The sequence below is a fragment of the Ascaphus truei genome, chromosome 4 (genome assembly GCF_040206685.1).
Source record: "Ascaphus truei isolate aAscTru1 chromosome 4, aAscTru1.hap1, whole genome shotgun sequence".
In the NCBI taxonomy this organism is placed as follows: Eukaryota; Metazoa; Chordata; class Amphibia; order Anura; family Ascaphidae; genus Ascaphus; species Ascaphus truei.
The window spans coordinates 423,213,648-423,228,603 of NC_134486.1; the positions used below are offsets into that span (position 1 = coordinate 423,213,648).

The following is a 14,956-nucleotide window of genomic DNA, read 5'->3' on the forward strand; positions in this document are numbered from 1 at the left end:
TGTGCAGAACAATAACACAGCACTTCTACAGTGTGCAGAACAGTTACACAGCACTTCTACAGTGTGCAGAACCGTTACACAGCACTTCTACAGTGTGCAGAACAGTTACACAGCACTTCTACAGTGTGCAGAACAGTGACACAGCACTTCTACAGTGTGCAGAACAGTTACACAGCACTTCTACAGTGTGCAGAACAGTTACACAGCACTTCTACAGTGCGCAGAACAGTTACACAGCACTTCTACAGTGTGCAGAACAGTTACACAGCACTTCTACAGTGTGCAGAACAGTTACACAGCACTTCTACAGTGTGCAGAACAGTTACACAGCACTTCTACAATGTGCAGAACAGTGACACAGCACTTCTACAGTGTGCAGAACAGTTACACAGCACTTCTACAGTGTGCAGAACAGTTACACAGCACTTCTACAGTTTGCAGAACAGTTACACAGCACTTCTACAGTGTGCAGAACAGTTACACAGCACTTCTACAGTGTGCAGAACAGTTACACAGCACTTCTACAGTGTGCAGAACAGTTACACAGCACTTCTACAGTGTGCAGAACCGTTACACAGCACTTCTACAGTGTGCAGAACAGTTACACAGCACTTCTACAGTGCGCAGAATAGTTACACAGCACTTCTACAGTGTGCAGAACAGTTACACAGCACTTCTACAGTGTGCAGAACAGTTACACAGCACTTCTACAGTGTGCAGAACAGTTACACAGCACTTCTACAGTGCGCAGAATAGTTACACAGCACTTCTACAGTGTGCAGAACAGTAACACAGCACTTCTACAGTGTGCAGAACAGTTACACAGCACTTCTACAGTGTGCAGAACAGTTACACAGCACTTCTACAGTGTGCAGAACAGTTACACAGCACTTCTACAGTGTGCAGAACAGTGACACAGCACTTCTACAGTGTGCAGAACAGTTACACAGCACTTCTACAGTGTGCAGAACAGTTACACAGCACTTCTACAGTGTGCAGAACAGTTACACAGCACTTCTACAGTGCGCAGAATAGTTACACAGCACTTCTACAGTGCGCAGAACAGTTACACAGCACTTCTACAGTGTGCAGAACCGTTACACAGCACTTCTACAGTGCGCAGAACAGTTACACAGCACTTCTAGTGTGCAGAACAGTGACACAGCACTTCTACAGTGTGCAGAACAGTGACACAGCACTTCTACAGTGTGCAGAACAGTTACACAGCACTTCTACAGTGTGCAGAACAGTTACACAGCACTTCTACAGTGTGCAGAACAGTTACACAGCACTTCTACAGTGCGCAGAATAGTTACACAGCACTTCTACAGTGTGCAGAACAGTTACACAGCACTTCTACAGTGTGCAGAACCGTTACACAGCACTTCTACAGTGTGCAGAACAGTTACACAGCACTTCTACAGTGTGCAGAACAGTTACACAGCACTTCTACAGTGTGCAGAACAGTTACACAGCACTTCTACAGTGTGCAGAACAGTTACACAGCACTTCTACAGTGCGCAGAACAGTGACACAGCACTTCTACAGTGCGCAGAACAGTTACACAGCACTTCTACAGTGTGCAGAACCGTTACACAGCACTTCTACAGTGTGCAGAACAGTTACACAGCACTTCTACAGTGTGCAGAATAGTTACACAGCACTTCTACAGTGTGCAGAACAGTTACACAGCACTTCTACAGTGTGCAGAACAGTTACACAGCACTTCTACAGTGTGCAGAATAGTTACACAGCACTTCTACAGTGTGCAGAACAGTTACACAGCACTTCTACAGTGCGCAGAATAGTTACACAGCACTTCTACAGTGTGCAGAACAGTTACACAGCACTTCTACAGTGTGCAGACAGTGACACAGCGCTTCTACAGTGCGCAGTACCGTTACACAGCACTTCTACAGTGTGCAGAACAGTTACACAGCACTTCTACAGTGTGCAGAACAGTTACACAGCACGTCTAAAGTGTGCAGAACAGTTACACAGCACTTCTACAGTGTGCAGAACAGTGACACAGCACTTCTACAGTGTGCAGAACAGTTACACAGCACTTCTACAGTGCGCAGAACAGTTACACAGCACTTCTACAGTGTGCAGAACAGTTACACAGCACTTCTACAGTGTGCAGAACAGTTACACAGCACTTCTACAGTGCGCAGAACAGTGACACAGCACTTCTACAGTGTGCAGAATAGTTACACAGCACTTCTACAGTGCGCAGAATAGTTACACAGCACTTCTACAGTGTGCAGAACAGTGACACAGCACTTCTACAGTGTGCAGAACAGTGACACAGCACTTCTACAGTGTGCAGAACAGTTACACAGCACTTCTACAGTGTGCAGAACAGTTACACAGCACTTCTACAGTGCGCAGAACAGTGACACAGCACTTCTACAGTGTGCAGAACAGTTACACAGCACGTCTACAGTGCGCAGAACCGTTACACAGCACTTCTACAGTGTGCAGAACAGTTACACAGCACTTCTACAGTGTGCAGAACAGTGACACAGCACTTCTACAGTGCACAGAACAGTTACACAGCACTTCTACAGTGCGCAGAACAGTTACACAGCACTTCTACAGTGTGCAGAACAGTTACACAGCACTTCTACAGTGCGCAGAACAGTGACACAGCACTTCTACAGTGTGCAGAATCGTTACACAGCACTTCTACACTGCACAGAACAGTTACACAGCACTTCTACAGTATGCAGAATAGTTACACAGCACTTCTACAGTGTGCAGAACAGTGACACAGCACTTCTACAGTGTGCAGAACAGTAACACAGCACTTCTACAGTGTGCAGAACAGTTACACAGCACTTCTACAGTGTGCAGAACAGTTACACAGCACTTCTACAGTGCGCAGAACAGTTACACAGCACTTCTACAGTGTGCAGAATAGTTACACAGCACTTCTACAGTGCGCAGAACAGTTACACAGCACTTCTACAGTGTGCAGAACAGTAACACAGCACTTCTACAGTGTGCAGAACAGTGACACAGCACTTCTACAGTGTGCAGAACAGTGACACAGCACTTCTACAGTGTGCAGAACAGTGACACAGCACTTCTACAGTGTGCATAACAGTTACACAGCACTTCTACAGTGCGCAGAACAGTTACACAGCACTTCTACAGTGTGCAGAACAGTTACACAGCACTTCTACAGTGTGCAGAACAGTTACACAGCACGTCTACAGTGTGCAGAACAGTTACACAGCACTTCTACAGTGTGCAGAACAGTTACACAGCACTTCTACAGTGTGCAGAACAGTGACACAGCACTTCTACAGTGTGCAGAACAGTTACACAGCACTTCTACAGTGTGCAGAACAGTTACACAGCACTTCTACAGTGTGCAGAACAGTTACACAGCACTTCTACAGTGTGCAGAACAGTGACACAGCACTTCTACAGTGTGCAGAACAGTGACACAGCACTTCTACAGTGTGCAGAACAGTTACACAGCACTTCTACAGTGTGCAGAACAGTTACACAGCACGTCTACAGTGTGCAGAACAGTTACACAGCACGTCTACAGTGTGCAGAACAGTTACACAGCACTTCTACAGTGTGCAGAACACTTACACAGCACTTCTACAGTGCGCAGAACAGTTACACAGCACTTCTACAGTGTGCAGAACAGTTACACAGCACGTCTACAGTGTGCAGAACAGTTACACAGCACTTCTACAGTGTGCAGAACAGTTACACAGCACTTCTACAGTGTGCAGAACAGTTACACAGCACTTCTACAGTGTGCAGAACAGTTACACAGCACTTCTACAGTGTGCAGAACAGTGACACAGCACTTCTACAGTGTGCAGAACAGTTACACAGCACTTCTACAGTGTGCAGAACAGTTACACAGCACGTCTACAGTGTGCAGAACAGTTACACAGCACGTCTACAGTGTGCAGAACAGTTACACAGCACTTCTACAGTGTGCAGAACACTTACACAGCACTTCTACAGTGCGCAGAACAGTTACACAGCACTTCTACAGTGTGCAGAACAGTTACACAGCACGTCTACAGTGTGCAGAACCGTTACACAGCGCTTCTACAGTTTGCAGAACAGTTACACAGCACGTCTACAGTGTGCAGAACAGTTACACAGCACTTCTACAGTGTGCAGAACAGTGACACAGCACTTCTACAGTGTGCAGAACAGTGACACAGCACTTCTACAGTGCGCAGAACAGTTACACATCACTTCTACAGTGTGCAGAACAGTGACACAGCACTTCTACAGTGTGCAGAACAGTTACACAGCACTTCTACAGTGTGCAGAACAGTGACACAGCACTTCTACAGTGTGCAGAACAGTTACACAGCACTTCTACAGTGCGCAGTACCGTTACACAGCACTTCTACAGTGCGCAGAATAGTTACACAGCACTTCTACAGTGTGCAGAACAGTTACACAGCACTTCTACAGTGTGCAGAACAGTTACACAGCACTTCTACAGTGTGCAGAACACTTAAACAGCACTTCTACAGTGCGCAGAACAGTTACACAGCACTTCTACAGTGTGCAGAACAGTTACACAGCACTTCTACAGTGTGCAGAACCGTTACACAGCACTTCTACAGTGTGCAGAACAGTTACACAGCACTTCTACAGTGTGCAGAACAGTGACACAGCACTTCTACAGTGTGCAGAACAGTGACACAGCACTTCTACAGTGCGCAGAACAGTTACACAGCACTTCTACAGTGCGCAGAATAGTTACACAGCACTTCTACAGTGTGCAGAACAGTTACACAGCACTTCTACAGTGTGCAGAACAGTTACACAGCACTTCTACAGTGTGCAGAACACTTAAACAGCACTTCTACAGTGCGCAGAACAGTTACACAGCACTTCTACAGTGTGCAGAACAGTTACACAGCACTTCTACAGTGTGCAGAACCGTTACACAGCACTTCTACAGTGTGCAGAACAGTTACACAGCACTTCTACAGTGTGCAGAACAGTTACACAGCACTTCTACAGTGTGCAGAACAGTGACACAGCACTTCTACAGTGCGCAGAACAGTTACACAGCACTTCTACAGTGTGCAGAACAGTTACACAGCACTTCTACAGTGTGCAGAACAGTGACACAGCACTTCTACAGTGTGCAGAATAGTTACACAGCACTTCTACAGTGCGCAGAACAGTGACACAGCACTTCTACAGTGCGCAGAACAGTGACACAGCACTTCTACAGTGTGCAGAACAGTTACACAGCACTTCTACAGTGCGCAGAATAGTTACACAGCACTTCTACAGTGTGCAGAACAGTGACACAGCACTTCTACAGTGCGCAGAACAGTGACACAGCACTTCTACAGTGTGCAGAACAGTTACACAGCACTTCTACAGTGTGCATAACCGTTACACAGCACTTATACAGTGTGCAGAACAGTTACACAGCACTTCTACAGTGTGCAGAACAGTTACACAGCACTTCTACAGTGTGCAGAACAGTGACACAGCACTTCTACAGTGTGCAGAACAGTGACACAGCACTTCTACAGTGTGCAGAACAGTGACACAGCACTTCTACAGTGTGCAGAACAGTTACACAGCACTTCTACAGTGTGCAGAACCGTTACACAGCACTTCTACAGTGCGCAGAACAGTTACACAGCACTTCTACAGTGTGCAGAACAGTTACACAGCACTTCTACAGTGTGCAGAACAGTTACACAGCACTTCTACAGTGTGCAGAATAGTTACACAGCACTTCTACAGTGTGCAGAACCGTTACACAGCACTTCTACAGTGTGCAGAACAGTTACACAGCACTTCTACAGTGTGCAGAACAGTTACACAGCACTTCTACAGTGCGCAGAACAGTTACACAGCACTTCTACAGTGTGCAGAACAGTTACACAGCACTTCTACAGTGCGCAGAACAGTGACACAGCACTTCTACAGTGTGCAGAACAGTTACACAGCACTTCTACAGTGTGCAGAACAGTTACACAGCACTTCTACAGTGTGCAGAACCGTTACACAGCACTTCTACAGTGTGCAGAACAGTGACACAGCACTTCTACAGTGTGCAGAACCGTTACACAGCACTTCTACAGTGTGCAGAACAGTTACACAGCACTTCTACAGTGTGCAGAACAGTTACACAGCACTTCTACAGTGTGCAGAACAGTTACACAGCACTTCTACAGTGTGCAGAACAGTTACACAGCACTTCTACAGTGTGCAGAACAGTTACACAGCACTTCTACAGTGTGCAGAACAGTTACACAGCACTTCTACAGTGTGCAGAACAGTGACACAGCACTTCTACAGTGTGCAGAACAGTTACACAGCACTTCTACAGTGTGCAGAACAGTGACACAGCACTTCTACAGTGCGCAGAACAGTTACACAGCACTTCTACAGTGTGCAGAACAGTTACACAGCACTTCTACAGTGTGCAGAACCGTTACACAGCACTTCTACAGTGCGCAGAACAGTGACACAGCACTTCTACAGTGCGCAGAACAGTTACACAGCACTTCTACAGTGTGCAGAACCGTTACACAGCACTTCTACAGTGCGCAGAACAGTGACACAGCACTTCTACAGTGCGCAGAACAGTTACACAGCACTTCTACAGTGTGCAGAACAGTTACACAGCACTTCTACAGTGTGCAGAACAGTGACACAGCACTTCTACAGTGTGCAGAACAGTGACACAGCACTTCTACAGTGTGCAGAACCGTTACACAGCACTTCTACAGTGTGCAGAACCGTTACACAGCACTTCTACAGTGTGCAGAACAGTTACACAGCACTTCTACAGTGTGCAGAACAGTTACACAGCACTTCTACAGTGCGCAGAACACTTACACAGCACTTCTACAGTGTGCAGAACAGTTACACAGCACTTCTACAGTGTGCAGAACCGTTACACAGCACTTCTACAGTGTGCAGAACAGTTACACACTACGTCTACAGTGTGCAGAACAGTGACACAGCACTTCTACAGTGTGCAGAACAGTTACACAGCACTTCTACAGTGTGCAGAACAGTGACACAGCACTTCTACAGTGCGCAGAACAGTTACACAGCACTTCTACAGTGTGCAGAACAGTGACACAGCACTTCTACAGTGTGCAGAACAGTTACACAGCACTTCTACAGTGTGCAGAACAGTTACACAGCACTTCTACAGTGTGCAGAACAGTGACACAGCACTTCTACAGTGTGCAGAACAGTTACACAGCACTTCTACAGTGTGCAGAACCGTTACACAGCACTTCTACAGTGTGCAGAACAGTTACACAGCACTTCTACAGTGTGCAGAACAGTTACACAGCACTTCTACAGTGTGCAGAACAGTTACACAGCACTTATACAGTGTGCAGAACAGTTACACAGCACTTCTACAGTGTGCAGAACAGTGACACAGCACTTCTACAGTGTGCATAACCGTTACACAGCACTTCTACAGTGTGCAGAACAGTTACACAGCACGTCTACAGTGTGCAGAACAGTTACACAGCACTTCTACAGTGTGCAGAACAGTTACACAGCACGTCTACAGTGTGCAGAACAGTTACACAGCACTTCTACAGTGTGCAGAACCGTTACACACACTTCTACAGTGTGCAGAACCGTTACACACACTTCTACAGTGTGCAGAACAGTTACACAGCACTTCTACAGTGTGCAGAACAGTTACACAGCACTTCTACAGTGCGAAGAACAGTGACACAGCACTTCTACAGTGCGCAGAACAGTTACACAGCACTTCTACAGTGCGCAGAACAGTTACACAGCACTTCTACAGTGCGCAGAACAGTTACACAGCACTTCTACAGTGCGCAGAACAGTTACACAGCACTTCTACAGTGCGCAGAACAGTTACACAGCACTTCTACAGTGCGCAGAACAGTTACACAGCACTTCTACAGTGCGCAGAACCGTTACACAGCACTTCTACAGTGTGCAGAACAGTTACACAGCACTTCTTCAGTGTGCAGAACAGTTACACAGCACATCTACAGTGTGCAGAACAGTTACACAGCACTTCTACAGTGTGCAGAACAGTTACACAGCACTTCTACAGTGTGCAGAACAGTTACACAGCACATCTACAGTGTGCATAACAGTTACACAGCACTTCTACAGTGTGCATAACCGTTACACATCACTTCTACAGTGTGCAGAACAGTTACCCAGCACTTCTACAGTGTGCAGAACAGTTACACAGCACTTCTACAGTGTGCATAACAGTTACACAGCGCTTCTACAGTGCGCAGAACACTTACACAGCACTTCTACAGTGCGCAGAACAGTTACACAGCACTTCTACAGTGTGCAGAACACTTACACAGCACTTCTACAGTGCGCAGAACAGTTACACCACACTTCTACAGTGTGCAGAACAGTTACACAGCACTTCTACAGTGTGCAGAACAGTGACACAGCACTTCTACAGTGTGCAGAACAGTGACACAGCACTTCTACAGTGCGCAGAACAGTTACACAGCACTTCTACAGTGTGCAGAACAGTTACACAGCACTTCTACAGTGTGCAGAACAGTTACACAGCACTTCTACAGTGCGCAGAACAGTTACACAGCACTTCTACAGTGTGCAGAACAGTGACACAGCACTTATACAGTGTGCAGAACAGTTACACAGCACTTCTACAGTGCGCAGAACACTTACACAGCACTTCTACAGTGTGCAGAACAGTTACACAGCACTTCTACAGTGCGCAGAACAGTGACACAGCACTTCTACAGTGTGCAGAACAGTGACACAGCACTTCTACAGTGTGCAGAACCGTTACACAGCACTTCTACAGTGTGCAGAACAGTTATACAGCACTTCTACAGTGTGCAGAATAGTTACACAGCACTTCTACAGTGTGCAGAACAGTTACACAGCACTTCTACAGTGCGCAGAACAGTGACACAGCACTTCTACAGTGCGCAGAACAGTGACACAGCACTTCTACAGTGTGCAGAACAGTTACACAGCACTTCTACAGTGTGCAGAACAGTTACACAGCACTTCTACAGTGCGCAGAACAGTGACACAGCACTTCTACAGTGTGCAGAACAGTTACACAGCACTTCTACAGTGCGCAGAACACTTACACAGCACTTCTACAGTGTGCAGAACAGTTACACAGCACTTCTACAGTGCGCAGAACAGTGACACAGCACTTCTACAGTGTGCAGAACAGTTACACAGCACTTCTACAGTGTGCAGAACACTTACACAGCACGTCTACAGTGTGCAGAACAGTTACACAGCACTTCTACAGTGTGCAGAACAGTTACACAGCACTTCTACAGTGCGCAGAACAGTTACACAGCACTTCTACAGTATGCAGAACAGTTACACAGCACTTCTACAGTGTGCAGAACACTTACACAGCACGTCTACAGTGTGCAGAACAGTTACACAGCACTTCTACAGTGTGCAGAACACTTACACAGCACGTCTACAGTGTGCAGAACAGTTACACAGCACTTCTACAGTGTGCAGAACAGTTACACAGCACTTCTACAGTGTGCAGAACAGTTACACAGCACTTCTACAGTGTGCAGAACAGTTACACAGCACTTCTACAGTGTGCAGAACAGTTACACAGCACTTCTACAGTGTGCAGAACAGTTACACAGCACTTCTACAGTGTGCAGAACAGTTACACAGCACTTCTACAGTGTGCAGAACAGTTACACAGCACTTCTACAGTGTGCAGAACAGTGACACAGCACTTCTACAGTGTGCAGAACAGTTACACAGCACTTCTACAGTGTGCAGAACAGTGACACAGCACTTCTACAGTGTGCAGAACAGTTACACAGCACTTCTACAGTGTGCAGAACAGTGACACAGCACTTCTACAGTGTGCAGAACAGTTACACAGCACTTCTACAGTGTGCAGAACCGTTACACAGCACTTCTACAGTGTGCAGAACAGTTACACAGCACTTCTACAGTGTGCAGAACAGTTACACAGCACTTCTACAGTGTGCAGAACAGTTACACAGCACTTCTACAGTGTGCAGAACACTTACACAGCACGTCTACAGTGTGCAGAACAGTTACACAGCACTTCTACAGTGTGCAGAACAGTTACACAGCACTTCTACAGTGTGCAGAACAGTTACACAGCACTTCTACAGTGTGCAGAACAGTTACACAGCACTTCTACAGTGTGCAGAACAGTTACACAGCACTTCTACAGTGTGCAGAACAGTTACACAGCACTTCTACAGTGTGCAGAACAGTTACACAGCACTTCTACAGTGTGCAGAACAGTTACACAGCACTTCTACAGTGTGCAGAACAGTGACACAGCACTTCTACAGTGTGCAGAACAGTTACACAGCACTTCTACAGTGTGCAGAACAGTGACACAGCACTTCTACAGTGTGCAGAACAGTTACACAGCACTTCTACAGTGTGCAGAACAGTGACACAGCACTTCTACAGTGTGCAGAACAGTTACACAGCACTTCTACAGTGTGCAGAACCGTTACACAGCACTTCTACAGTGTGCAGAACAGTTACACAGCACTTCTACAGTGTGCAGAACAGTTACACAGCACTTCTACAGTGTGCAGAACAGTTACACAGCACTTCTACAGTGTGCAGAACAGTTACACAGCACTTCTACAGTGTGCATAACCGTTACACAGCACTTCTACAGTGTGCAGAACAGTTACACAGCACGTCTACAGTGTGCAGAACAGTTACACAGCACTTCTACAGTGTGCAGAACAGTTACACAGCACGTCTACAGTGTGCAGAACAGTTATACAGCACTTCTACAGTGCGCAGAACAGTTACACAGCACTTCTACAGTGTGCATAACCGTTACACAGCACTTCTACAGTGTGCAGAACAGTTACACAGCACTTCTACAGTGTGCAGAACAGTTACACAGCACTTCTACAGTGTGCAGAACCGTTACACACACTTCTACAGTGTGCAGAACCGTTACACACACTTCTACAGTGTGCAGAACAGTTACACAGCACTTCTACAGTGTGCAGAACAGTTACACAGCACTTCTACAGTGCGAAGAACAGTGACACAGCACTTCTACAGTGCGCAGAACAGTTACACAGCACTTCTACAGTGCGCAGAACAGTTACACAGCACTTCTACAGTGCGCAGAACAGTTACACAGCACTTCTACAGTGCGCAGAACAGTTACACAGCACTTCTACAGTGCGCAGAACAGTTACACAGCACTTCTACAGTGCGCAGAACAGTTACACAGCACTTCTACAGTGCGCAGAACCGTTACACAGCACTTCTACAGTGTGCAGAACAGTTACACAGCACTTCTTCAGTGTGCAGAACAGTTACACAGCACATCTACAGTGTGCAGAACAGTTACACAGCACTTCTACAGTGTGCAGAACAGTTACACAGCACTTCTACAGTGCGCAGAACAGTTACACAGCACTTCTACAGTGTGCAGAACAGTTACACAACACATCTACAGTGTGCATAACAGTTACACAGCACTTCTACAGTGTGCATAACCGTTACACAGCACTTCTACAGTGTGCAGAACAGTTACCCAGCACTTCTACAGTGTGCAGAAGAGTTACACAGCACTTCTACAGTGTGCATAACAGTTACACAGCGCTTCTACAGTGCGCAGAACACTTACACAGCACTTCTACAGTGTGCAGAACAGTTACACAGCACTTCTACAGTGCGCAGAACACTTACACAGCACTTCTACAGTGTGCAGAACAGTTACACAGCACTTCTACAGTGCGCAGAACAGTGACACAGCACTTCTACAGTGTGCAGAATAGTTACACAGCACTTCCACAGTGTGCAGAACAGTTACACAGCACTTCTACAGTGTGCAGAACAGTTACACAGCACTTCTACAGTGCGCAGAACAGTGACACAGCACTTCTACAGTGTGCAGAACCGTTACACAGCACTTCTACAGTGTGCAGAACAGTTACACAGCACGTCTACAGTGTGCAGAACAGTTACACAGCACTTCTACAGTGCGCAGAACAGTTACACAGCACTTCTACAGTGCGCAGAACAGTGACACAGCACTTCTACAGTGTGCAGAACAGTGACACAGCACTTCTACAGTGTGCAGAACAGTGACACAGCACTTCTACAGTGCGCAGAACAGTGACACAGCACGTCTACAGTGTGCAGAACAGTTACACAGCACTTCTACAGTGTGCAGAACAGTTACACAGCACTTCTACAGTGCGCAGAACAGTGACACAGCACTTCTACAGTGTGCAGAACAGTTACACAGCACTTCTACAGTGCGCAGAACAGTGACACAGCACTTCTACAGTGTGCAGAATAGTTACACAGCACTTCTACAGTGTGCAGAACAGTTACACAGCACTTCTACAGTGCGCAGAACAGTTACACAACACTTCTACAGTGTGCAGAACAGTTACACAACACTTATACAGTGTGCAGAACAGTTACACAGCACTTCTACAGTGTGCAGAACAGTTACACAGCACTTCTACAGTGTGCAGAACAGTTACACAGCGCTTCTACAGTGTGCAGAATCGTTACACAGCACTTCTACAGTGTGCAGAACAGTGACACAGCACTTCTACAGTGCGCAGAACAGTTACACAGCACTTCTACAGTGTTCAGAACAGTTATACAGCGCTTCTACAGTGCGCAGAACAGTTACACAGCACTTCTACAGTGCGCAGAACAGTTACACAGCACTTATACAGTGCGCAGAACAGTTACACAGCACTTATACAGTGTGCAGAACAGTTACACAGCACTTCTACAATGTGCAGAACAGTTACACAGCACTTCTACAGTGTGCAGAACCGTTACACAGCACTTCTACAGTGTGCAGAACAGGTACACAGCACTTCTACAGTGTGCAGAACAGTTACACAGCACTTCTACAGTGTGCAGAACAGTTACACAGCACTTCTACAGTGTGCAGAACCGTTACACAGCACTTCTACAGTGCGCAGAACAGTAACACAGCACTTCTACAGTTTGCAGAACAGTTACACAACACTTCTACAGTGTGCAGAACCGTTACACAGCACTTCTACAGTGTGCAGAACAGTGACACAGCACTTCTACAGTGTGCAGAACAGTTACACAGCACTTCTACAGTGCGCAGAACAGTTAATCAGCACTTCTACAGTGTGCAGAACAGTTACACAGCACTTCTACAGTGTGCAGAACAGTTACACAGCACATCTACAGTGTGCAGAACAGTTACACAGCACTTCTACAGTGTGCAGAACAGTTACACAGCACTTCTACAGTGTGCAGAACAGTGACACAGCACTTCTACAGTGCGCAGAACAGTTACACAGCACTTCTACAGTGTGCAGAACAGTTACAAAGCACTTCTACAGTGTGCAGAATAGTTACACAGCACTTCTACAGTGTGCAGAACAGTTACACAGCACTTATACAGTGTGCAGAACCGTTACACAGCACTTCTACAGTGTGCAGAATAGTTACACAGCACTTCTACAGTGTGCAGAACAGTTACACAGCACTTCTACAGTGCGCAGAATAGTTACACAGCACTTCTACAGTGCGCAGAACAGTTACACAGCACTTCTACAGTGTGCAGAATAGTTACACAGCACTTCTACAGTGTGCAGAACAGTTACACAGCACTTCTACAGTGTGCAGAATAGTTACACAGCACTTCTACAGTGTGCAGAACAGTTACACAGCACTTCTACAGTGTGCAGAACAGTTACACAGCACTTCTACAGTGCGCAGAACAGTGACACAGCACTTCTACAGTGTGCAGACAGTGACACAGCACTTATACAGTGCGCAGAACAGTTACACAGCACGTCTACAGTGCGCAGAATAGTTACACAGCACTTCTACAGTGTGCAGAACAGTGACACAGCACTTATACAGTGCGCAGAACAGTTACACAGCACGTCTACAGTGTGCAGAACAGTGACACAGCACTTATACAGTGCGCAGAACAGTTACACAGCACGTCTACAGTGCGCAGAATAGTTATACAGCACTTCTACAGTGCGCAGAACAGTTACACAGCACGTCTACAGTGCGCAGAATAGTTACACAGCACTTCTACACTGCGCAGAACAGTTACACAGCACTTCTACAGTGTGCAGAACAGTTACACAGCACTTCTACAGTGTGCAGAACAGTTACACAGCGCTTCTACAGTGTGCAGAACAGTTACACAGCACTTCTACAGTGTGCAGATCAGTTACACAGCACTTCTACAGTGCGCAGAACAGTTACACAGCACTTCTACAGTGTGCAGAACAGTTACACAGCACTTCTACAGTGCGCAGAATAGTTACACAGCACTTCTACAGTGTGCAGAACAGTTACACAGCACTTCTACAGTGCGCAAAATAGTTACACAGCACTTCTACAGTGCGCAGAACCGTTACACAGCACTTCTACAGTGCGCAGAACAGTTACACAGCACTTCTACAGTGTGCAGAACCGTTACACAGCACGTCTACAGTGCGCTGAATAGTTACACAGCACTTCTACAGTGTGCAGAATAGTTACACAGCACTTCTACAGTGTGCAGAACAGTTACACACACTTCTACAGTGTGCAGAACCGTTACACAGCACTTCTACAGTGCGCAGAACAGTTACACAGCACTTCTACAGTGTGCAGAACAGTGACACAGCACTTCTACAGTGTGCAGAACCGTTACACAGCACTTCTACAGTGTGCAGAACAGTGACACAGCACTTCTACAGTGTGCAGAACAGTTACACAGCACTTCTACAGTGCGCAGAACAGTTAATCAGCACTTCTACAGTGTGCAGAACAGTTACACAGCACTTCTACAGTGTGCAGAACAGTTACACAGCACATCTACAGTGTGCAGAACAGTTACACAGCACTTCTACAGTGTGCAGAACAGTTACACAGCACTTCTACAGTGTGCAGAACAGTGACACAGCAC

The 14,956-nt window shown here is 46.5% G+C and overlaps 1 protein-coding gene across 1 annotated transcript in view; it reads left to right on the forward strand.

Moving 5' to 3' along the window:
- The window catches only part of PEX6 (peroxisomal biogenesis factor 6), a 365,667-nt gene that overhangs the window by 67,382 nt on the left and 283,329 nt on the right, over window positions 1-14,956 (forward strand). The window lies entirely within an intron of this gene.